This window comes from Zalophus californianus, chromosome 1 (genome assembly GCF_009762305.2).
Source record: "Zalophus californianus isolate mZalCal1 chromosome 1, mZalCal1.pri.v2, whole genome shotgun sequence".
Lineage (NCBI taxonomy): Eukaryota > Metazoa > Chordata > Mammalia > Carnivora > Otariidae > Zalophus > Zalophus californianus.
Genome location: NC_045595.1, coordinates 208,719,509 through 208,742,270, shown reverse-complemented (window position 1 = coordinate 208,742,270; position 22,762 = coordinate 208,719,509). Strand labels below are relative to the sequence as shown.

Below are 22,762 nucleotides of genomic sequence, written 5' to 3'. Positions count from 1 at the left end.
CGGTATGACAGTGAGGGGCAAGTCCTTAAAGTCTGAAAGCTTGGGCCAAGGCCCACCTGATGGGTGCATCCTGGGGACAAGGGAAAATGCCCTGTGGAAGGTACTTGGGTTGGTGACTTCGGACAAGTATCTGGTCTCCCTGATTTTCAGCACCCTCCCTTCAAAAAAGGGAAATAAGAAAGCTTGCCTTGCATTAGAACTAGGATCACCAACGGCCGGCTGAACGCACCCAACACAGGGTGTAAAGCAGGACTCTGAGGAGGGTAGCTAGCTTGGTAAGGAGAGGTGGGAGAGGAGCGTGAGAAACTGAGCTCAGTGGTGGAGAACGCTAGCTAACAGATACCCGGGTTGATGCTTATGATAGTCAGGTTCCATAAATCCAAGCAAGACCGCTCCTAACTGCAAACGTCCCCAACTCCCAGGGACACCTGGTGTTTTGGTGCCAAACTTCCTCTCTGTCTCCTTTTCCCTGATTTTAGAGAGTCTTGTGGTTTCTTTCCATACCAGCCTGTGCAGTATGTACTCAATTTATAGTTTACAGGGATTTCTCACACACCCATGTATGTTTTCCACTGGAGTCTGTACTTTTTCCTAGACCCACCCAAATTCCAGAGCATGGTTCATTTGTATGCCAAGTTCATAGTATTTCTCTTTGTCACTCTCCTCTCCTTATAAAACCTAGGAGAAAGCTACCTTTTTAATGTTTCTGTGTGTTCTTGTCAGCAAAAACAAATATGAAGGAAATATGAAGTCAAAAACAATTACAAGGGTAATTTCTGATTGAATTTGCAAAGAGAACAACCCAGTAAATCAGCTTCTGCCAAATCTAAATCTTGTTCATCCAAGTTGGAGTAGCTATAGGGGTATAATCCCCCTTTTTTAAAAAGGATTTTATTTATTTATTTGACAGAGAGAGACACAGCGAGAGAGGGAACGCAAGCAGGGGGAGTGGGAGAGGGAGAAGCAGGCTTCCCGCTGAGCAGGGAGCCCGATGCGGGGCTCGATCCCAGGACCCTGGGATCACGACCTGAGCCGAAGGCAGACGCTTAACGACTGAGCCACCCAGGTGCCCCGGGGTAGAATCCTTTTTGTAAGTAAAAGAATACTAAAAAATCTGAAGATTTTGTTAAGGGTGGTGACCTAGACTCTGGAATTCTGAGTTCTTTTATAAAGTCAATTTTTAAAAAACAGAACTGTATAAAAAGGGAATTAAGTCCCTAGAGAGGAAAGTAAGCTCGTTCTGGTCATTTGGAGAATGCTTGTTATCCTATTGATTCTGAGAAGACAGAACAGCCTTCCTGACACTGTCACAAAAAGCACCTCATTTAACTCCCTGGTATCCCTGTGGCAGGAATTCCTCCAAGTTTACAGATGAGAAACTGAGAAGTTAGATAACTGGTGGAGGATCACACAGCCCTCCAATCTAGCACTTCTGCCTCCAAATCTACCCTTTTTCTCTCCAGCCACCTTAAAGAAAAGCCTGTGTTCACCTTGGGCTGGGGCGGGGGGCGGCCGGGATGTTGAGGAATCCACGCAGGAGGTGGGGACCTTGAATGGAAACAGAAGGAACCAGTTTCTATTGATTGATGGCTTCCCATGTGCCCCCAGATGTGCAAAGATGCCGAGGCTCAGAACGTCACTGGGCCTTAACCAAGGGCTCTGTGGCTGGGAGTCTACATGCCAGGAATTCACATCCAGGAATGTCGGCTTCCAAAGTCCAGAGTCTCTTGTCATGAGATCAGCCTGCCTCTCTTAACAACTACCTGCCAGAGGCTTGTTCTCACTCATCTTCTGTTTCTGTAGGGCTTGAAGAACTCTTGTCACATACGTATGTTCTCCTACCCAGAAGTTTCCAAAATATTCCTCACTTGACTTTTGCTAAGAAAACGAAAGCTTCCATTCTTTTAATCCCCCTATATATTTTTCAAAATGACCATAATACAGTCCTTTATGTTTTGCTGAAGTTTTGTTTAATCACAGCACAACACCAAGAAACCAGAAGGTAGTCCCAGCAAAACAAACTTTAAGCTGTAGGTCCAATGCCAACAGCAGCTAATTGTTCCGAGGGAACTGGCATGGCTTGCTCATTCTCTTTCCCTTGTTAGGACTGTCTTTGTCAGATCCTGCTTGTGTTCAAAAGGTCACTGATCTTATGAAAGAATAAACTTGAAAAGTCTTGCTTTAATCATTGCAGTAATTAGCAAATTTAGACACTGCATTATCTTTCCCTTTTTACTGGAAACCCATTCGAATTCAAGATGGGCTTGTCATTTATCCAGAGAGTCTCAGGAGAACTGAAGCTCATAACTTGGAAAAACCAGGTAGTCACCCAGGTGTGAAAGGGCCTGAGTTGCTAGAATCTTCCTTCAGGAACACATGTAAGCTCCCCTCTGCACTAAGCCTATACTTTGAAAATCGGGATAGAGGTGAATTTTTTGAATCACTTGGTTGAGTTTCAGGAGGAAAAGGAATGGGCTAGCCACCCTTAGAACGGGGCATGGAGGGAAAGAAACTCACTATCAACAGGCTCAGAAGGAGCCACCCTGCAGGCCTCTGAGGACCCTGATTTGCCAGCCAAACGATAATCTCTCAATCCTCTGATTTTTTATCTGCGGCGTGAGTTGGGAAGTGGCCACCGGTCCTCCCCCCGTCTTTTCTTGTTGACACCATCAGACCACCAGCAGCTTCTTTCCCTCAGCTTCCAAACCTGCTCTTACCTGTTATGATAAATGAGTCAAGGTGGTGTCAGCAAGAGCGTCTCCAGAAAGTTCCTACTGTCGGTTGCTACTTTAGTCCTCTATCTGCTTCTCTGATGATTCATTCTCTTTCTACGTGGTAGACTTTCCCTCTTCCCCAACCAGGCCCTTGCCAGTTATGTCCCCCAGGGTCCGATGCTCATCCTCCTTTATTTCTCTGTACACCGTCTCTTGTGTCCTCCACCTAGCCCTCTTGACCATTCTTGGTCCCATCACATTAACTGCTGCTGACCAACAGCACTTCTTCTGAGATCCACTCTGTTTTCACCATCCCCTGGCACACCTTTCCTAGAAAAATGCCCAGAACTGACTTGTCCCAAACAGAAATCATATTATTCATTCTCCCTAAACGTAGTTACTCCTCCTGATTTTTGGTTCCAAACAATGGCATCCCCATCCCGCCGCCTGTCTGTAAAATCCTTCCGTCCCACATAATCTAGTGCAAGCCCAGAGATCCTGCCTTCTAATGCACCCAGCGAGCACCTTCTTTTTCCCTTCTGCTGTCACTCTGGGCTCCAGGTCTTCATGCCTTTTCCCGGCCTCTCAAAACACCCTTCTGGCAAGTCACATGGCCTTTACTGCCAGACCAGTACTCCTAAATGCAGCTCAGAACCCCCAAAACCAAAGCTTCCAGTGATTCCTCACTGCTTGGCAAACTGAACCCCAAACAGTCCTTGGCAACCAGCCTGCTCTTGAATCTCATCTCCAGAGGCTCAGCACTGAAGGGCATGGTCTCTAGAGGCCAATGACCTTGCTTCAAAGATGGCTTCACCCCTTCTGAAGCAAGTTACATAACCTCTGTGCCCTGTTTTCCTCTCAAAAACAAGGCTCATAATAAAGCCTACTGGATAGGATGAACAGTTGTTGTTAGGATTAAGGCGGACCTAGAACCAAGTGGCCTTCAGGGAGCACTCAGCATCATCACCTTGACTCCTGGCAGTACTGCGCCTCCTTCTCTCCCTGGTGCCCCTGCCATCCTCTGACTCTGATGGCTTCTCCTCCGTTCCTGACTCTCAAAGTCCTATTCACTCTCCAAGGCTCTCTGGAATACCCCAGGCCTTTCCCAACTGTCGCAGACACATCTGGTCTTATCTCTTGACTATCTCCAGCTGTTTGCCATGGCTCCTCCAGCAGTTCTTGTGTTCTGCCTGGCACGACGGATGTTCTGCTCTTAGAGCGGTGTTTACTATTTTTCCACTTCTGTTCCCACCCACACGTCCTCACAGAAGCAGACTGGGGGCTCCTTGAGATCAAGCACTGAGGCTTCTCCCTCAGCCACCCAGGCTCCTGCCAAGCAAGCTGCCCGTTCACGTGTGCTGGGCAAACGGGACTGGGGCTGGAGCCCAACCATTCAAAATCCTGATTGGATTTGATTAAAAACTCATTAAATATTCATTTCCACCCACTTTAGGGCTAGTCATAGAAATGTCATAGACCGTTTCTTCAGATATTGAAAACTAAACGGAGTGTGCTACAAAAAGCATAGTTTAGAAAACATCCCCAGGAGACTAGACGAGACAAGCTAATATTCATCGTTATAAAATTTATTTTTGAATATACATATGCTCATACAGCCTTAGACTCTGAAACGCCGTGTGCTGGCATAGACTGCTCCCAGTTGGAGATGCATTTGATGGTGATCCCAGAAAGGTGGCTCTTGTAAGTTTTAGTCCTAGACTATTTCATCCTTAATATTGGAAATCTTAGAAAATTCTCTTCAACTTAAAATTTAAAACATATTGCAAGCCAAATACCCGTATTTCCCCAGGTATGCTAACCCAGGCCAGATCAAAACAGAGCACTTGAGGGCAATTCGAATGATGTGACGGTAGGACCTCGTGTCTTGGATTGGCCACACCAGGGATAAAATCACCCTCTTCTTCACTGGGATTGCAGCAAATTCCTCCTCTTCTTTCTTTCCCTTGTTTTCATCCCCAGAATCAAACTTCCAGTCCACACTCCCATGCCAAAGCCATGGAGTTTTATTTCAATTTCCTTCTTTCCAAAATATTTTGCGTGCCACCTATTTTCCCTGTATGCGGTTTACTCAACTACTTTGTTGTAGGTATGGGGTGCCCTGTAGAAACTTGTAAAAATATGTCTCCCTTCCATAATAACCCCACTGAAGCAATTCTAGCAGTAGATCTATCACTTTGTAATGTTCAGCAAGGGAAAAAAAAATGCACCAGTTTGTAGTTTTCAGATATACGTGTTTTTAAAACACTTTGGATAAAAAGTTCTCTGTTGGCATAAATGCAGGTCATGGTTCAACTGAAGATGTAATTATGGCAAAAATCCCACCTTCATGTCAATGCGTGTTGATTCAACAAGCATCACCTGAGGAATTATTTGGGCCAAGCTCTGGGAGAGTAGAGGAAGAATCAGATAAAATCTCCATCATCATGGAGCTTGCAATTCAGTAGGTGAAAGAGACAAGTAGATGGGTTCTTATAATGTGAGGCCAAGTGGTAGGAACCAGCTAGTCCAGGGTGGGGAGGGACGTCTACACAGGGCTGCTAGCCCAGGTGTGGTGGGTCATAGATGGCTTCCTGGTGCTCGTGCCAGACCTGAGTCTAAACCAGTGGAGGATGCTTGTCCCCTTGTTTATGGACAATTAAATTACAGACATAGTGATACTAAAAAAAAAAAAATCCTAAGAGGGAGAATAGACAATGTAATTCAAAGGAATTATAAAATATGATGTATGATAAGACTAGACCCAGCAAGGGCCTCATTGATTCCCTGGTTCAAATATAAAGTGTATTTACAACTCACATTTAATTCTGAAGTCACAAATAAGATTCTGCCACTGTGGGCCTGTGTACATTGAGTTTGTGGTTTTTTTTTTTTAATAGATAAAACTCATATAAAGCAAGCAGATGATTTAATCAAATTACCTCTTTGAGGTTTACCCATATTTTTTCTTTTTCAACTACTTTTATGTCATGTTGTATTTGTGTGAGGGTATGTGGATGTGCCTTTGAAAATCCACTTAAATCCTGAGGGAATCAGATGGAGGTAGAGAAACAAAGAGATGAAAAGTAAGTACATTCTTAGGGGCTATCTGTGGTCATGTTGCAATCCTGAAGGCCGGCCAGTCACCTGCAGGGACAGTGCAGGTCCCGAAAGTACAACTCACAGCCAAGGGACACATGAACATCACAACATGTTCTTTCCTGGAGTGCACGACACCTTGCCACCCCATAGCAATCATAGTCTGGAAAGGTGTCCCCAGTGGGGCTGCACGAAATATTAGTCAGAGGAGTAAATAATAGTAGTAAGGAAGTCGGAGGAGGTGGGAGGCAGTGAAAGCGTTATCTGGCCTGGTAGGCATGGGTTTTGCAAGCATTCGTACCGAGAAATGGCAGTTACCCGGCTGCCGGACCTGGAAACAGTGTTAACAGAAACAGAGGGAAGAGGCTGTCCCTTGCCAGACACATGGACGTTTCATGGACATTTCACAGGGGCAAACCCTCCAGCCTGTTAGAAAAGAAGCACATTCTCAATGCCTTTCATATCATGCTAGCTTCTAGGCTCATGACTAGCACGATGTTCTTCTGGCTTTAACTTGAGTGAGGGCTTTTCAAATGGAAAAAGTGCACCATTAAATTCAGTGCCCACACAGTCGGCTGTAGGAAAAACAGAACTTTGATAGCATCTTGCCCTTGGGCCCAGTTATGGCCTAAAGGTTTGGCCACAGTGCAAGGATCTACATTTCACGGCAACCTGCCAGTGGCATGAGAAACATTCTACATATCGCTCAGATCAATTTTCCATATATTACTGATCTTAGGTATGTGTAAGCACGATAGTATTTTTGCTTATCATTTTCCGGTTACTCAGAGGGCAGCCAGCAGTTAAAATTTACATAAGTGGATGCAACCATTCCTTCAAAAAGCAAGTATTGGGCCTTTATTATGTATGACACAGAGTGGATTTATCATGAAGGTAATGAAATCAAGCTTCAGGGAGCCTTGCTTATACCCATAACCCATATCAGCCCTCTCCAAAGCTTTGTACCTAATTTTCTAGTCATGATTTTGCATTCATTTTCCTTAAAGTGTTCCCCCAACCCCATTGTATATTTTTCAAGCCCCATATGATCTTGATCAGACTCCAGTGCGGTCCTGGAGAAAACACACAAGAATCTCATAGTTATCATCCTGATACCAGGGCAACTTCAGCTGAAACAGGATGTAGATTAAAACCCAAACCTAACTACCTGGGTCCTCCAACCAGCCCGAGAACTGGATACCTACTGCAGGGGTCCCCCTCTGAGTCCCCTGTGTATTCCCACGGCCTCACAGTGATCTGTGATCCCAGGGACATGGTCAGGTGGAGAACCCAGGAACATGGATGGGGGCATAAGGGGCCAATGGAACCTGGTGGCTCTTGACCAGCAGGCTCCCTGCTAAGCAGGGAGCCTGATGTGGGGCTCGATCCTAAGACCCTGGGATCATGACCTGAGCCGAAGGCAGACGCTTAACCAATTGAGCCACCCAGGCACGCCAAGGATTTACTCATTTTTCCCCTTTCATCTCAACCAAGTAACACTTACAAAATAAAACTTTCAGGTTATACATTATTTTCTCTTATTCTGTGCCCTCATTTCTCCCTTTCAAGGTGGGGAAGCAGGCTACATTTTTTTTTCTTTTAGTTGAGAGAAGGTTTGGCATTTCTAGGGCTGCTCATTTCCCGCCACACAGTTCCCTTTACCTGCCTGTAAAACCAGCACAGGGAAGCTACCTGAACGGCAGCAAAGAGCCAGGGGGTTGGGTCAGAGCTGTCCCCTGCCAGGGCACTGCATCCTTGAGGGGCACAGAGCAAGGCCCAGTTTGCTACCCCACTCCCCAGCCCTGCCGCACCGCACTCTCCAGCTGCACCAACAATCCCACAGCCCAGGTGGCTCTATGAGACAGAGGTGAAAGGCAGGGGAGAGGGAAGGATGGATGAAAACCTCTGCCTGATATGCCTCCTGCATTTACCCACTAATACGCAACAACCTCTTCTTTGCAAACCTACAAACTAACATTAACTCTGGCCATAGCTCCCTAACTATTTTTGGAGGAAAGTTACTCTGACTTGAAAGATGAATTAAAACACATTTGGAGACACCCCCATTTCCTCCAGCGTGAGGTGCTTAAATTGTTGTAGTCAGATGGTGGCTGAATTACTTATATATTAAAGACTGTGGGAAATGATTAGGGAGGTTGATTCGTCCTGAGCAGGGGCTCGTCATCTGTGCCCCGCCACGTGTACGGCTTCGTCCGTGGACTGCTGTGTTGGCTCTGAGATTCAGATGCGGACAACAGGCAAATATAGTCCACAAACACCTCTGGACTCTGAAGTGGGGCATGCGAGGAAGTCAGAGGATTGCTCCATGTCTCTAACCAAGGAGGAGGTGAGACAGGAAAGGGTATTTCAAATGCTTGACATTTACTGATTACGTCTGTAAACGTTTGCCTCTACAGTCAGTACCACACATTGGTGGTTTTTCTTGTACCGAGCATGTTGCTGTCTTTCAGGTATATAATCACACACACACACCCCCAAAACAAGAAAGCACCGCCCTTCCCAGATCTCCTCCACACCAGGGCAGAGCAGGAGTGTGCTGAGCCCTGTGTCAAGGAGCCGACAGACCTGCTTTTGTTGGCTCTCAAGACTGCTGGCATGGGAAGCCTGGGGTCTCGCTCTCTTCCCCCCCAAAAACCGGGCCGTCTGCACTGGGTTTAAGTGTGAGGAGAGGAAACTGGGGAAATAGCCCTTTCCGTAAAATGACCACAGCTGTTGGTGGAGAAAGGAGTGGTAAGGGTGGGAGGGCTTTTTTAAAAATGTGTTTTCCTTAAGCGACCAGAATCACAACATTCAACCAAGTCTATTCCTAACAAACCCCCGAAGTACTTAGGCGTTTCCTTAGCTCAGTGAAGACGTGTCAGCTCCGTTATTTGATTAGCGTTTCTGGAGATGTGATTACCTGATCTGGATAAACTCTTCTACTTTCCTAGCCTTTTCTGAAGACTTGCCATGTGACCTCTGGGTGGCTCCCTGCATGGTCACTGACTATATTCCCAGCTAGAGAAGTAGGAAAACTGCTAAAAAATCAAAACCAAACCAACCAACCAAACAAAAAATAACAAGCCCCCAAAACCCAGGGAAGGAACAGCGGAGGGAGCCGTGCATGAGTAAGTGCTCACTCCGTTCCACTGCGAGCCTCCTGACCTGGCCCACAAAGGGATGGCTGCAATGGACTCTTTTCTTTGAATTCTTTGGACAACTTTAAACTGAGAGAATTTGTCACCTAAGGCTATTGTTGATCGTTACATGGTTTTTTAAACATTTATGAGAGAGGACAAAATGGGGTAAGATCGGGGATAACAGTTGATTGTACGTGTGTGTGAGAGAGGGAGTGTGATTTGGGGGTTTCAAAGAAAGGACTTTACAAATCAGTTGTCATTTTTTTTCCTAAAATTCTTCCTTTAGTTTAAAGAAAAAAAGAATGAAAATATTTTCCATTCAGAAGACATAAACTTACATGTGTGAACTGAGTAGGACGGATCATTTTGCTCTTTAATTTTCCCAAGTTGAGCATCGCATTTGTTGTCAGTGTCCTAACCTGTGGCTTTCAGAAGTTGGGAGGTCAAGAAACACCTCATTGAACAACAAATTCTTATTTCCTTCAGGCGACTAAACGCGGAAGTGCAGAGAGGAGATAAAAAACTAGCTTCACGGGCGCTGCGTGGAAATTCCACCCAGAGTAACATTTCTTAGCCGAGAGCAGTCTAAACTCACAGGAAATCATACGCAGGTTCTAAGACACATTACCCACAGGTTGTGAACAAAGGTTCATAATGTTTCCAAAGTCAGAATTGTTTACCTTCCTTCCACCTACCCCGGAAACTTACGTAACTTTTTTTTTTTTTTCTCCTAAGGATAGGTAACAGATTTTAAAATATTCCGATGAGGTTTCGCCTTACGGCAACCTACACTGACTTCTCCCCGGACAAAGGAAACTGACTGCCAGAAAAAGACCCAAGAACTCTATAATCACTGAAAATCAGTAACAAACTTGCTCTGACAGACACTGTGAGAGTGTTCCTTTCCTCCACCTAGATCACTTACACCCACAGCAAACAAGACAACATCTGGATATTGTTTCACAGGCAAAAATAAAGCACTTTTTTTTTTTGCCCCATCATTAAGTAAAGAACCCGTTTTCCACATGCAAACAGCACTTGTAAATTTCCCCCAGATAAGCTTGGAAGTTTTGAATGATTTTAAGTGAGTTTTAAGAGAATCACCACTCGTTCATTGCCTGGGAGTAAAGTTTTTCAGAAATCTCCCTAGCCGGCTGAGGGCTACGGTGTTGACCGAAGCGCATACCTCTTACCTGCAGAGACAGATGCACCGGACTCCTGCCTAGATGGGAAGTTATGACCAGGCAAAGAAATGATCGGTCGATGCAGGTTGCCTTAGGAAAGAGAGGTGTGCAGGTTCTCTCAAAGTGAAGAAAAGTCTCTCCCTGTTCGCTGTCAGTCAAAAACAAGTTGGTACAAGTTTGAGTAGGATTTACCTGAAGGAACTGAAGAGAGGAGGAAAGAGATTGGGAGAGATTGAGCAGAGGGAGGAGGGACGAGAAGGGAGGAGGGAGTAGGGGGGAAGGAGAGGGAGAGGGCTCCATGATGTCAGCAATGTGCCTTAAGGAAATCTACAGACCAGCAGAAAATTCTAGTGGACACCCAGTCCTGAGCTCTCTGAACACCTGTAGGAAGGAAAACTAATGCCCTTTTAAAGAAGAGAGCCAGTTAATCTTTGAAGAAGCTTTGGCCACTCTTATCAAGACCTTTTTTTTTAAGGCCCCTTTGCCTATAGACCATAAATAAATAACCAGATGATCTCTCCTAACCAGCTCTCCTATACCCCATGTTCCCTCCTCCTCTTCCCTCCCCCCACTGCAAATGAATGTTAACAAAAATCCCTACTTCTTGGGGAAAAAGCAAAGCAAACTCATACAGATGATACACATATCAAATATATAGAAGCAAAATGTCACAGAGAAAAACTCTGTGTTTTTAGCTCAATCTCCCTATAGCCTCCGTTTTCCCTGACCAAAAAAAAAAAAAATAAATAAATAAATAAATAATAAAAATAAAGAAGTTGGTTAGATACAGGTAAAATTGGATTCTTCTGGATCGTGGAAGTTGGGATTGAGGCTGGTTTCCAGCATTTGTGCCCCAGTGTCCATGCTTTTATGAGACTCAGTCGCAGATTTCCATCCTTGAAGCAGAAGTCTAGGGGGAGGTCACTGTCTCTGGAAATGGAGGCAGAGTTTCCTTCTGGAATATAGCTGTATGTCCTCCCTACACCGAGCCCTTTCTTGTGGCCATCATGCCAAGGCCTGTGTGGGTGGCCAGTCTTCCTGTGGCCAGAGTGCACACGGACTCTGGCAAGCCCTCAGAGGACGGATGGCTTTCCCACAGGTGCCTTCCCCGGTGAGATCCCCTGCACTGGTCCAAAGGCAACGCCCAGGGAAGCGAAAGGTCTCTGTCACAAAGATGATGATGACATACTCATGTGTCCTCTGCACAGATTCCTTGACAGGGTCAGGGCCCTACAGCCGCTTTAGGCTGGACAGAAGAGGGGGTGACTCAATCCATTTGTTGGAAGCAAATGATATGTCCCCTCCGCTGAGTTCTGGGTTCTACACTCCTGTGCACCACTCCACTTCACCTGGGTACAGCTGTTGCCCTCTGGGGGCTCAAACTAAGTGGGGGCAGGAAGGGGTGAAAGGGGGAAAGTCTGAAACTGCCTACTTTATCCAACCCCCTCCCTTGACTCCAAGTACTGGCATGAATCATGCCCTTTTTTCCTATTCGCCAATAGGAACGGTACATCACCCTTTCGTCCTTCTCTTTCCCAGGGAGCAGGGGCCAGCCTGCGAGAGTAGCGTGGCCCCCTCGGAGAAGATGCTGGGCTCTCCGGGGGCTCAGGGCTGGAGAGAACGAAGAAGACATGTGGGGTGCAGGCGTCTTCGAGCTGGCACTCTTACTCCAGACCATGGAATCGGATGCCCGTCAGAGGAGGATGTGATGAGAGCCCCATATAAAACAGGGAAACACAGAGGTCCAAAATAACAAGAAGGGGAAAACCCAGCTTCAAGGCCTGACTGTATCCTACCCCAGGTGGTTTGTACAGGCTGTCCCATTGGCCTGGAATGTTCTCCCTCAGATCTTCATTCGCCCAGATGACCCCGGTCAGGACTTGGCCCAATGGCACCTCTTCAGCGGGACTGGGCCCCCATCTCACATGGCCATAACCCAACTGGGTCCCTACTTCTCCCTTTTAGTCTGTATGCCATTTAGTACTGTCTAAATTGTCCCGACTCTTTATCATTTGCTGTCGGTTTCATTTAGCACTTTACCGCACCTGTCTTGTTCACTATGTGTCCCTCAAGGGACACCTGGCACATCACAGTCTCTAAGACAATTGTCAAGTAGATTGATAAAAGATTATAAATGGACAGTACGATTTGTTACGATTGAATTTAATTCTTATTTTCTTACTTTTAATCAGTGTTTCCAGTCTCAGCTCTAATTAGTAAACTAACATTGGAATACTTTTTCTCAGTTTATAAAGTTCTTTCAGAAATGTTATTCATTTGATGCTCAGACCAAAAAGGCACGATTAGTTTAAGGGCAAGGAAGTGGGAGCCAGAGAGGTTAAGTGATGTGCTCAGAGTCACAGAGCTGGAAGGGGGTGAGGGGTGAGGCTCAAAACAGCTCTTCTCTCTCAGTCCATGCATTTTTCATTAGGCTACATTCTTCTCAAATTAGTCTATTGTGGGCATACATAGGCATGTGTCAATTTCTTTATATATCAAGTCATACACTACATGAATGATAATCACAGTCTAATACTCTGGCAAGGTTTAGTTCTTAAAAGATCGTACACAGCCGAGCTCATATTCCTTCATGACACACTCTTAAAAATGATGACAGAAGAAAATGAGTTTAAAATAGTATGGATGCATGAAATCATTTAACAGTTAAGACGATATGCTTTATGTTGGTGATGTTTAACCATTTTTGTTCATTTGCATCAGCTGGGGCTCCATCAACACTCAGATGTTGAGATTGTAGATACAACAGAATTCACAAAGGAGATGAGGCATTAAAAAGTGTTGAGTCGTTCAGTGGGAAAACTCTAGAAAAATATCTGTGAGATTTCTGTCACAGGGGACAGATTTTCCTTGGCACGTTTTAATAACTGAATGATCTAAGTATTTCCAATGCTACATGAGAGAGAGAAATGGGACAAATTACTAATGTTGACAAAAACCATTTTGTGTCACCCAATCTCCCTCCCATCCAGTGAGTGGAATCTGCTTTTACAACCCACTTCTAGGGAGGAGGGTCCAGAATCTGCAATCAGATCACTTCAAAAAACATAGCTAGTCATCTTGGAACTGAAAATAGTCAGTGTTACTGATCTTTTAGCCTAAAAAAAAAAATGAATGAATGTTCAGTAAATCTTCCTTCTTTCCTCCCTTCCTTCCTTCTTTCCTTCCTTCCTTCCTTCCTTCCTTCCTAGTTAATTGAAAGCAAGACTCTTACATGTGTCAAATTTTAATACAGTATACATCTAAAATCTGAATTTTTATCCAAAGTTCTAATACGATGTCCGAAAACTGGACAGAAAAGACCACAAGAGCTAGCTCTTTTAAGAGAGCCATTTTCCAAGAATAATTTCCAAAAAAGAAAAAAAAAATGCTGTAGTGCTTCCAATTCCCATCTTGGCTTAAACTGAGACATAAAAACCTTCCCGTGTGATAAGAGGGAAAAAGCACATTTTTACCTTTGACTAGATTTATTTAAGTTGCATTAGATATGGGACTATTTACAGAAGATTATGTCAGTTTTTAAAACTTCCTGGAAGCCGCCTATGACCCCACCGGCTTCAAGTGTCCTCCACAGGCCAGACAGGATTTGGTCCTGTGCCTCCTTTGCTCCCACAGCCCCTAACCCGGAGATACATAAAACATCCCATTCCCGTTTGAATGCAGATGAGCCATGGAAAATGAAGAATGCCCATCTCAATCCTTTCAAGACTCTGTAGGCCAGAGCTGGGGGCCTGCTTGCCTTTGACCTTGCCAGTGGGAGGCTTGTCTCAGGAAGCCGCAAAGTTGAAATCTTGTCTTGGAGTGGCTCTCTAGAAGAAGCTATTGCAACAAGTGTGTGTGTGCAATTTATTAAAGCGCTCCTGGGAGAAATCTGAGGGAGAGGAGGGGAGGGCCAGCAAGGGAGGGATGAAGTTAAGTAAGGGGGCAGTTTTAGGCTCAGGCCAGTTCCTTGCCTGAATCTGGAGGGGCTTATGGAGTGAAAGTTGCATCTTCGATGAGGGAGCTGGACTTTCCCGCCCCCGCGCAGCCACCTTTGCTAAGAGTGGAAATGCTAACGGTATCCCACTGCCCTGGTGCTCTGGGTTTCTGTATCTGCAAGGAAGTGGGTCTAGTAGCCAAGGGCAGTCTTATGAAGTGGGTTGGGGGGGTGGCTGCAGGGCATCAGAAATAGTACTTATGGAAGCCTGCGAATGCACACCCAGAAGCTGAGAAGGAGGTCCGAGGGGATTTGGACAGACCACCAGCAGCATAGTCTCATCCTGTGAACACTGGAAGTGTTCCTCCCGCGGGTACAGGTTCTCCCCTTACTGTGAACCCCCACTCCCTCAGCAACCCCTACCCTCCTCCTCCACTATATCAGTTTCCCCACTCAAAACAGAATTGGGGAGGGAGGCCCCTGGGTGGCTCAGTTGATTAAGTGTCAGACTCTTGGTTTCAGCTCAGGTGATGATCTTGGTGTTGTGAGATCGAGACCCCCATTGGTCTCCAAGCTCAGCATGGACTCTGCTTGAGATTTTCTCCACCTCCCCTTCCCCAACTCAACATGCATGCACTTACTCATTCTCTCTCAAATGAATAAATAAATCTTTAAAAAAGATAAATTAAAAAAATTAAAAATAATAAAATTGGGGATCTCAGCACTAAAATTTGGAATTTGACTTAAGATGCACATGGTTTTTTTTATGCACAAGGGCAGTTCCTCAAGGTGCTGGGAGGATCCTAGCAGGGCCTTCTAGCACCACTTCTAGACTACTTTGTTACTGATAGCATATCAATCTAATTTGATTCATAACTAAATCTCTTTGCTGGGTTACAAAGACCCACATTCCCAGGACTGGAGTAAAGGGCAGTTCAGCAGAAAGATTGGGAAATAGCTGACTATAAACAGTGTGATAAGTGCTGTATGATGGAAATATTCTAGGAGCCCACAGAAAGGGCAGTGGACTCTGCCTGGGAGTTTAAAGGTAAGTTTCAGGAGGAGGGAATGATGGAGTTCAACTGACAAGGTTTTCATAGGCAGGGAAAAAAGTGGGCTGTAGGCATTACAGAAAGAAGGAATAGAACGAATAACAGTGAAGATGAATCAAGCCAACTGAGCTCCCGCTTGGGACATCTCAGAAATGCAGCTCTAACCTTAGCCTCGTGGAATCTTGTCCAGAGAGCAAGAACCACAAAAAAAAAAAAAAAAGGATTCCATTATAGAATCATTAGGGTGTTTCACTGAGTGTGAAAATGTATAGGTCAAGTTGGCCTTAGTATCGCCTCATGAGCCTGAAAGTTACCCTTCCCTTAGTAACCTCTGAAGAATGAAGGCCACATTTTTATTTAGTTAACATTTTGTTGATATTAATTTTTGTGGCTAAGTGATTCGAGCTCACTTTTGTTCTCTACCATTTCTGCCTTCCATTCGGAAATTTCAGTCACCAAGCAGAACTGAGCTTGCCCAGAGCTAACCCCATAAGTCCCATTTTATCCGGGCAACTCATCAGCTCTCCAGGCCGTCCTGTGCTTAAACACCTCATCTCTCCTCTTCGCTGTCCTGCCTCGTCCACCGAATATCTCTTCATGTTGTGGCTCTGAGGGAGAGGGAAGCTTTTACTAGCAGTTATGTTCCAAAAAGGAAGCAAAGAGAAGAATCAGAGAGGCTTAGTTATAGCTCGAAGGAACCAACAGGTCATCCCAACCAGTCTCTTAATATTTCGAGTTAGACTCTGAAGACCAGAGAGTGACCTTCATAGTGTCCACAGAGCCTAAAACCCAGGATCTACACCAACATCTCATTGAAGGTCCTCATACACTGTGCTATACTACGTTAGTCCCTAGTTTTACATGTTTGTGCACATATAATTTATTCAAGTGGCAGAAACCCACATCAAAGCTTGTATTGGTGTTAAAAGAAATGTGGGTATCAGTTCGACGTTGTCAGGATGTGAGAACATGCCCTTTGACTCATTCCCTCCCCAGATTTGGCTGATGGGCTTGGAGGCTCAAGCTGATGAAATGTTAGTAGAGCAATAAGAATAATTACTCCAAAGACGCGGGCATGAGAAGTTCTCCTAGTGGATACTACACCAGATCAGGCTGGAAACAAAGTAGTGTCCTCAGGCATTTAATGCAAAATGGAAGCAGGTGGCAGCCCTTGTCCCAGAGCTTGCCCTTTGCTTTTGGTGCTTCCATGGCTGATCATTGATGACGCATATAATACCTCTGAGGAATACAAAGATTCAGAGTAGTCTCATTTTGCCTTTCAAGGATTGTTACCAGTTCTAGCATTCTCTCTCTTTTCTCCTTCTTCCCATAACACGCATATGGCCCAAACAAGGTCCCTGTGGCATTAACTTCTTCCTGCTGTCTAGCTTGCCTCAACCCAGAACTCACAAGCCACTCAAGTTTTTTTTTTCCTTAATTGAGGTTGAGACAGATAGCGAAGCAGATAAACACACGTTTGGCCCTCTTCTGTTGAATACAATCATGACCAAACATGCCAAGTTTTAGGGCATCATTTAGAGGAATGTGGCTGTTCTGTGTTCCATGAAGGACCTGCGAGATTTTGAAATTATCAACATGAACAACAAATTCTGAAAAGGAGCTTAACAAGCCAACTACTCAAGTCATAGAGGCTACCGACTGAAAGAGTAAGTCAAAGCAACAGTTTTTCGGTAAACCTAATGGAAAAGCTGGCCTTGTAGTTTTCCCAGATCTTGTGACAAAGCCACTTACTCCTGTCTGATGGAAGAAAGACCTCTTGCATAGAACAGGTGGATGGCCCTCACTGAATTACTTGGAAGGTCAGTTGTTCTTGAACTTGTTATCATGTACTGGCTTTTAAACCAGGTCCCATAGGACACAGCGCCTCCAACTAGTAGATCATTTGCCCTGTTCACTCTTCTAGCAGATTTCCAAAATTACCTGTTCCCTTGTCCTTTGGGGAGAAGCAGATGGGACTGAGAGCAACCTCCAGGTGGTGACTGGAGGTTTCTCTATCTTCCCACCACCATTCCCAACAAAAAAGAATTCCTCCCTCAGGAAAACACAGAGGTTTTCTTAACATGCTTCTTTAATGGAATAGCACAAAACTTATCCTAAAATGCAAAAGTTACTTAACAGAAATGTAATCTCCAAGCTATTGCTCTGAAGGGTGAGCAACCATCCCGGTTTTCCGATGCTTCTCCGAGTTTTAGGTCTGAAAGTCTCATGTCCTGGAAAATCCCTCAGTCCCAGAAAAACTGCTATGGCTGATCAGCCTATTCCCACACGTGTCCTCAGCTCCTTTGTAGTCAACTGCTAAATTCTTAATACTTGGTTTGGAAATAAAAGTGTTCATATAAGCATGATATCCTAATTTGTTAGCACCAAACTGACCTTTGCTAGGGCATGTGTAAAATCCAGTTTTGTCAAATGGGAAAATGTGATACAAGAAAAGCCAGATATAAGAAATGCTCACCACTCTGTATAAAGGCTGGACACCATCCTTTAAACCTCCACTGAGTGAGTTGGTGATTATACGTCCCTACCTGTCACATGGCTTGGGAGTTCGTGAGTTATAGAGCATCACCAACATGAGCCCAGCAGTGTCCAGTTTCCCCTTGCCTTATTCAAGTTGGACTTTATTGCTTTAGCTGTTGTTGGTGCAACCTTATACTTCAGGTTAAATACACACAATTTGTTTCTGGTTCACCTCAGAGCCACTTTTACTAAGTGAACAGTGGCAGTTCCCATCAGTGAAAGGTATATTGCAGTGTATGGTTTTCAGTGTTGAGAATATGGATTGGTAAACAGAAATGCACCAGCTAGCTACAGGGTAGAGTTACCATCTCCAGGTCATTGCAACTGATATGATGCCACCTTCCTTTCAAAGCCTAACAGCATCACTGACCTGGCAATGTGTTACATGCATTAACTCACTTCTTCTATTGCCATCTTATTGTTGTTTAATCCTGAACCAACTATACAGGTAATCTGCTAGACCAGACAGTGATAGGTGCATGGCCATGGACCCTATCTCCACTAGATGGCCAAAGACAATATTTTATACATGGTAGGTTGAATCTGTGTCTGAGACTCCAAGAGCTACACTTAGAATATTTAAAATAGAAGAGTACAAAAAAATGCTAGTATCACCGTGAATAATTTCAATGATCAATTGGGGAAGACAAAAGCAGTGAATTATTCTAATTTCCCCCGTTTTCATACTTAATGACTGCTCCTTGGTTATTGATAAGCTATATTCTTCAGCTTTAAAAAAAAAAAAAGCACCAGGTTGATGGTGCATCTTTCTTTTTGGGCTGGAGATTTCAAAGGACAAGCAAGGTGTGCAACTCCATCTGCTGTTGCGGATACTACCCTTCCTCACCACTCTGCATCAAACTGTCCCCTCTCTACAGGCCTCATTGTTCTGACACTTCTTGACCTGATATTTGGGTTCCTGAGAACACACAGAGCCTTTTCCACTTCTCCCAAGTTCAATCCCTGGCTTTAGCTCAGCCCACTGGTTGCACATTGAATGTTTTCCAGCCCTTTATTTTGTTTAGCAGATAGTGATACTATTATGCTGTAACTCTTTCATTCGTAATGCCCTGAATAACTTCCCTATGAACCCATATAGCCCCTATCTCTGGTAGCCACACAAAATAATATCATAAAACATTCTACTTCTGCCTCAGTACCCCTATTTCTACATGACATAAATGCAGGAAGGCCTAGGAGAATTTTCAGGACTCATTTTAGGTATTTACTATTAGCAGAGCTGGGTAAACAACTAAGGTTTTTACTTTGGGATCTTTCCCATTGCAGAATTGTACCTTTACCTAAATATTCTAGTTAATGTGGAAAAAGCGAGTGATGCAAATTGGCTAAATTATGCAAAGTGCAAGATCCCACCCGAGTTGTCATAAACTCTGAAGGACTTCACACCAAAGATGCAGTATGAGTGTAGAAAGAGGGTGTTGTGCACTCCTAAAATACCAGCTGTGAACCCCATCTTTTCCTTGTCAGCCTCAGCAGAGTGTCCATGCTGCTTAGGTAAACCCTGCCTGGAGAAGGTACAGCTCTACCCAACGCTACACACATGTGTCAAACAAAAAAATGGGCCCAAGGGGAGGGTTGTCCACGGTCACTCGTGTCCTTGCATGGCGCTTCATCTTATCAAGTGCCCTTGTAGACACAGCTGAGTCACCAGCAGAACAAAGAGATGATAAAGAAAGCCAATAAAAGGATGCTTTTTTTTTTTTTCTTACTGTTCTCCTCCTTGATGGTCCAGCCTGAATAAGAGAATCTGGAGAACTCTGAGGCAAGCCTGGCCTCCTGAAAGCCAGGCGGTGCCAACTTCACCTTCCTCAGCGGTTGCTAGGACCTATCCAGGCTGGAAATGGCATTGACTGGATTTGCTTTACTCCCTCACTAAGAAATATTCCTTGGGTTATTTGTCCTTCATGCATTTATTTTCGGCCACAGGCTGGAGGACCTTTCTGTCTCCATCATCTGTTCTGTCCCACGAGCTTGGGTTCATCACTGTGGTCCCCCTCGTCCAGACTGAGCGCTGACTGATGATTTGCTTCTTGTCATACTATTCCCGTTGTTGGCTTTCCGCTAATCACTGAAAACTTGCCTGAGCTCACTTCCCTTCTGAAATCTGTGTGTACTTACTAGGCAGCGGTGATGCCAAAGGCGCAGCGTTATGGTCTATCAGTCAGTAAATAGCACTTATCGCTCAGTGAAGCACGCACACCAACCGAAGTACTGGGATTATCAGCTTAGACTCACATTGATCTCTTGGACAAACATCGTCATGTTTTGTTTTTCAAATTGCTTAATGGTATATCTTATCTTACTTGTCAGTTCTCACTTTACAGTGCGAGACTTAACAGAAGAATTGAACGCAAAATGTCAGCCTTGCCTCAGAATGCTGAATTATATTATTTCTTTCCGGCAAGCAGTACAATATAATGGAGAAAAGTATAGGTTTAGTCTCAGACTGGTGTGGATTTGATTCTAGAATGGCTTTGTACTAACAACATGACCGGGGGTAAGGTAACTCACTTCTCTGAGCTGGTTTTTGCATGAGTGAACTGAGAGAAGCAGATTTACCTCCTGGGTTCTTGTGCAGCTCACATGGGGGAGGGGGTGGGAAGTGTCTGATTCCCAATGTCCCCTGACAGGAGTGCTCTGTCAGGGGACACTGGGGAGCACAGTTCTATGGTGAGGGTGGCTGGTATCAAGACACTCTTCCTGCCCATTGCGCTTGGCCACTGTGACAGGATACTCATTTGTTTTGCCGGAACTCACGCCCACTAATGGTCCTGTGCATATCCCTGTTCTAATACCTAGATTATCCTTTCTTTTTCTGTGTTTGAATTGTGGGACAGATAAACTGGATACTCCAATTCCTTTAAAATCTGCTGTGTTTTTACCAGTCCTTATGCAGGGACCCTGAGGCTGGCTTAAAATACCTTAAATGATTTGCATTCCCTAGAAGTCCTGCTTCTTCGAAGGGCAGCAATGTACGTCTGAGTGTTTTCTGAGTATTACTCTTTTTTTTTTTATCGAAAACCACTTGAGTAGTCAAATAGTTTAGATTACTTGAATAAATAGAACTTAATTAGCTCATTCCTAGGAACCTTGACTTTTATCACACCAATTTTCCTGAAGTGCCTTGCATTGCAACGATTAGCTATAAGGTTTATGCCACTTAGTTAAGCATTGTTTCTTGACTTTTATGGGACATCAGTATTCCCAGAAATCAAGCATGGGAATCTATCTCCTATCTTGGTTATAAAACCTAAGATAGGTGGCGGAGCAAGACGGCGGAGGAGTAGGAGATGTGGCTTTCGTCTGGTCTCAGGAATTCAGCTGAATAGGGACCAAACCATTCTGAGCACCTACAAACTCAACAGGAGACCGAAGAGGAGAGTAGCAACAACTCTCTGAACAGAGAAGCGACCACTTACTGGAAGGTAGGACGTGCGGAGAAGTGAATCTGAGGCGATATTCGGGAGGATAGACGGCGGGGGAGGGGGCCTCCGTCGGCCGCTTCTGGCAAGTGATGGAGCCGCGGAGCACAAAATCGGACCTTTTAGAAGTCGGCTCCGCTGAGGGACGTCACTCCAGTGGCTAAGCGGGGGGGGGGGGGGGGGGGGGGGGAATGGAAACCTCGCGGGACAGTGTGGCCTCAGGACCCTCGGGGTCACAGAAAGACCGGGGGTGCCTGAGTGCGGCAGAGCTCCCAGGTATCAGAGCGGGGAAGCCGGCTGCAGAGACGGAGCCGAGGCGCGGGCTCTCAGCTCGGGGTGGCCATAAACTGTGATCCGCGGCCCAGTCGGGCCACTGCGCCTCCAGCAGGGACCCAACAAGCGGCAGAGCCAGGGAGACTCCCCTTCCTCCCCCGGGAGGAGCGGCGCGGGAGCGCACCGCAGGGATCTGCTGGGTTTGGAGACTCCACTCGGCGTCGGGTGCCAGAGATAGAAACGCTCGGTCACAGGCTGGGTGAGCACGGAGTGCGGCCGGAGACTGGGGACACGGGAGTGACTGCTTTTCTCTGGGGGCGCACTGAGGAGCGGGGCCCCGAGTTCTCAGCTCCTCCGGGTGGAGATTGGGAGGCCACCATTTTCACCCTGGCCTTCAAAGCTGTACCGGGAGCTTGCAGGGAACAAAACTCCTGAGAGCAAACCCGAGCAGCTTGCTTAGCCCGGACCGACAAGGGCGGGGCAATTCCGCCTCCGGCAAAGACCTTTGGGAACCACGGCAACAGGCCCCTCCCCCAGAAGATCAGCACGAACAGCCAGCAAGCCAAGACCAAGTTTACCGATGAAGGAGAACGGGAGAACTCCAGCGCTAGGGGAATACTGCACATAGAATTTATGGCTTTTTTTTTTACCATGATTCATTAGTTTTACAAAGTTAATTTTTTTAACTGTTTTTTTTAACTTTTCTTTTTCCCCTTTTCAACCAACATCTTATCAATCCCTTTTTTTAAACAAACATTTTTTATTTTTCATTTTTAGAGTCATATTTTATCTCTTCATAGTAGATACCCTTATTTTTGGCATATATATATAAGTTGTTCTCTCTTTAAAATTTTGAGATACAGTTTCTTCTAACAGATCAAAATATACCCTAAATCACTAGTGTATGGCTATGTTCTAGTTCCTGCCTGATCACATTCTCTCCCTTTTTTTTTTTAAATCTTCTTCTTTCTTTTTTCAAACAACTTCTTATCGTATCAATTCCTTTTATAAACTCTTTTATAATTTTCATCTTTAGAGTCATCTTCCATCCCTTCATTGTATCAACCTTTATTTTGTACTTATATAAGTCTTTCTTCCTTTAAAATTTTAGGAGGAACTTTTTTCTAACAGACCAAAATATGCTCAAAAATCTAGTGTGTGGCACTGATCTATTCACTAGCCTGATCATATTTGATCATATTCGGTATTTTTGTATTGTTCTGTTTTTGTTCTTATCTTTTTCTTTTTTTTCTTTCTTTTTTTTCTCTTTCTTTTTTCTTTCTTTCCCTTTCTTTTCCCCTGGTTTCAGGTCTTTTCTGATTTGTATAGAGTATATTTGCTGCGGACGTTGTTAACCTGTTAGCATTTTGTTCTCTCATTCATCTATT

The 22,762-nt window shown here is 44.9% G+C and overlaps 1 protein-coding gene across 4 annotated transcripts in view; it reads right to left on the bottom strand.

Moving 5' to 3' along the window:
* KCNJ15 (potassium inwardly rectifying channel subfamily J member 15) overlaps positions 1–22,762 on the bottom strand; it is a 77,676-nt gene that overhangs the window by 31,124 nt on the left and 23,790 nt on the right. Inside the window, exon 1 of one of the 4 annotated variants that reach the window (XM_027586728.2) lies at positions 10,144–10,247. The exons of 2 other annotated variants lie outside the window; for them this stretch is intronic. The gene's annotated coding sequence lies outside the window, so the exon portion shown is untranslated. Of the gene's footprint in view, positions 1–10,136; positions 10,248–22,762 lie in introns of those variants that run through there. One more of the 4 variants, XM_027586727.2, reaches the window with a different exon arrangement.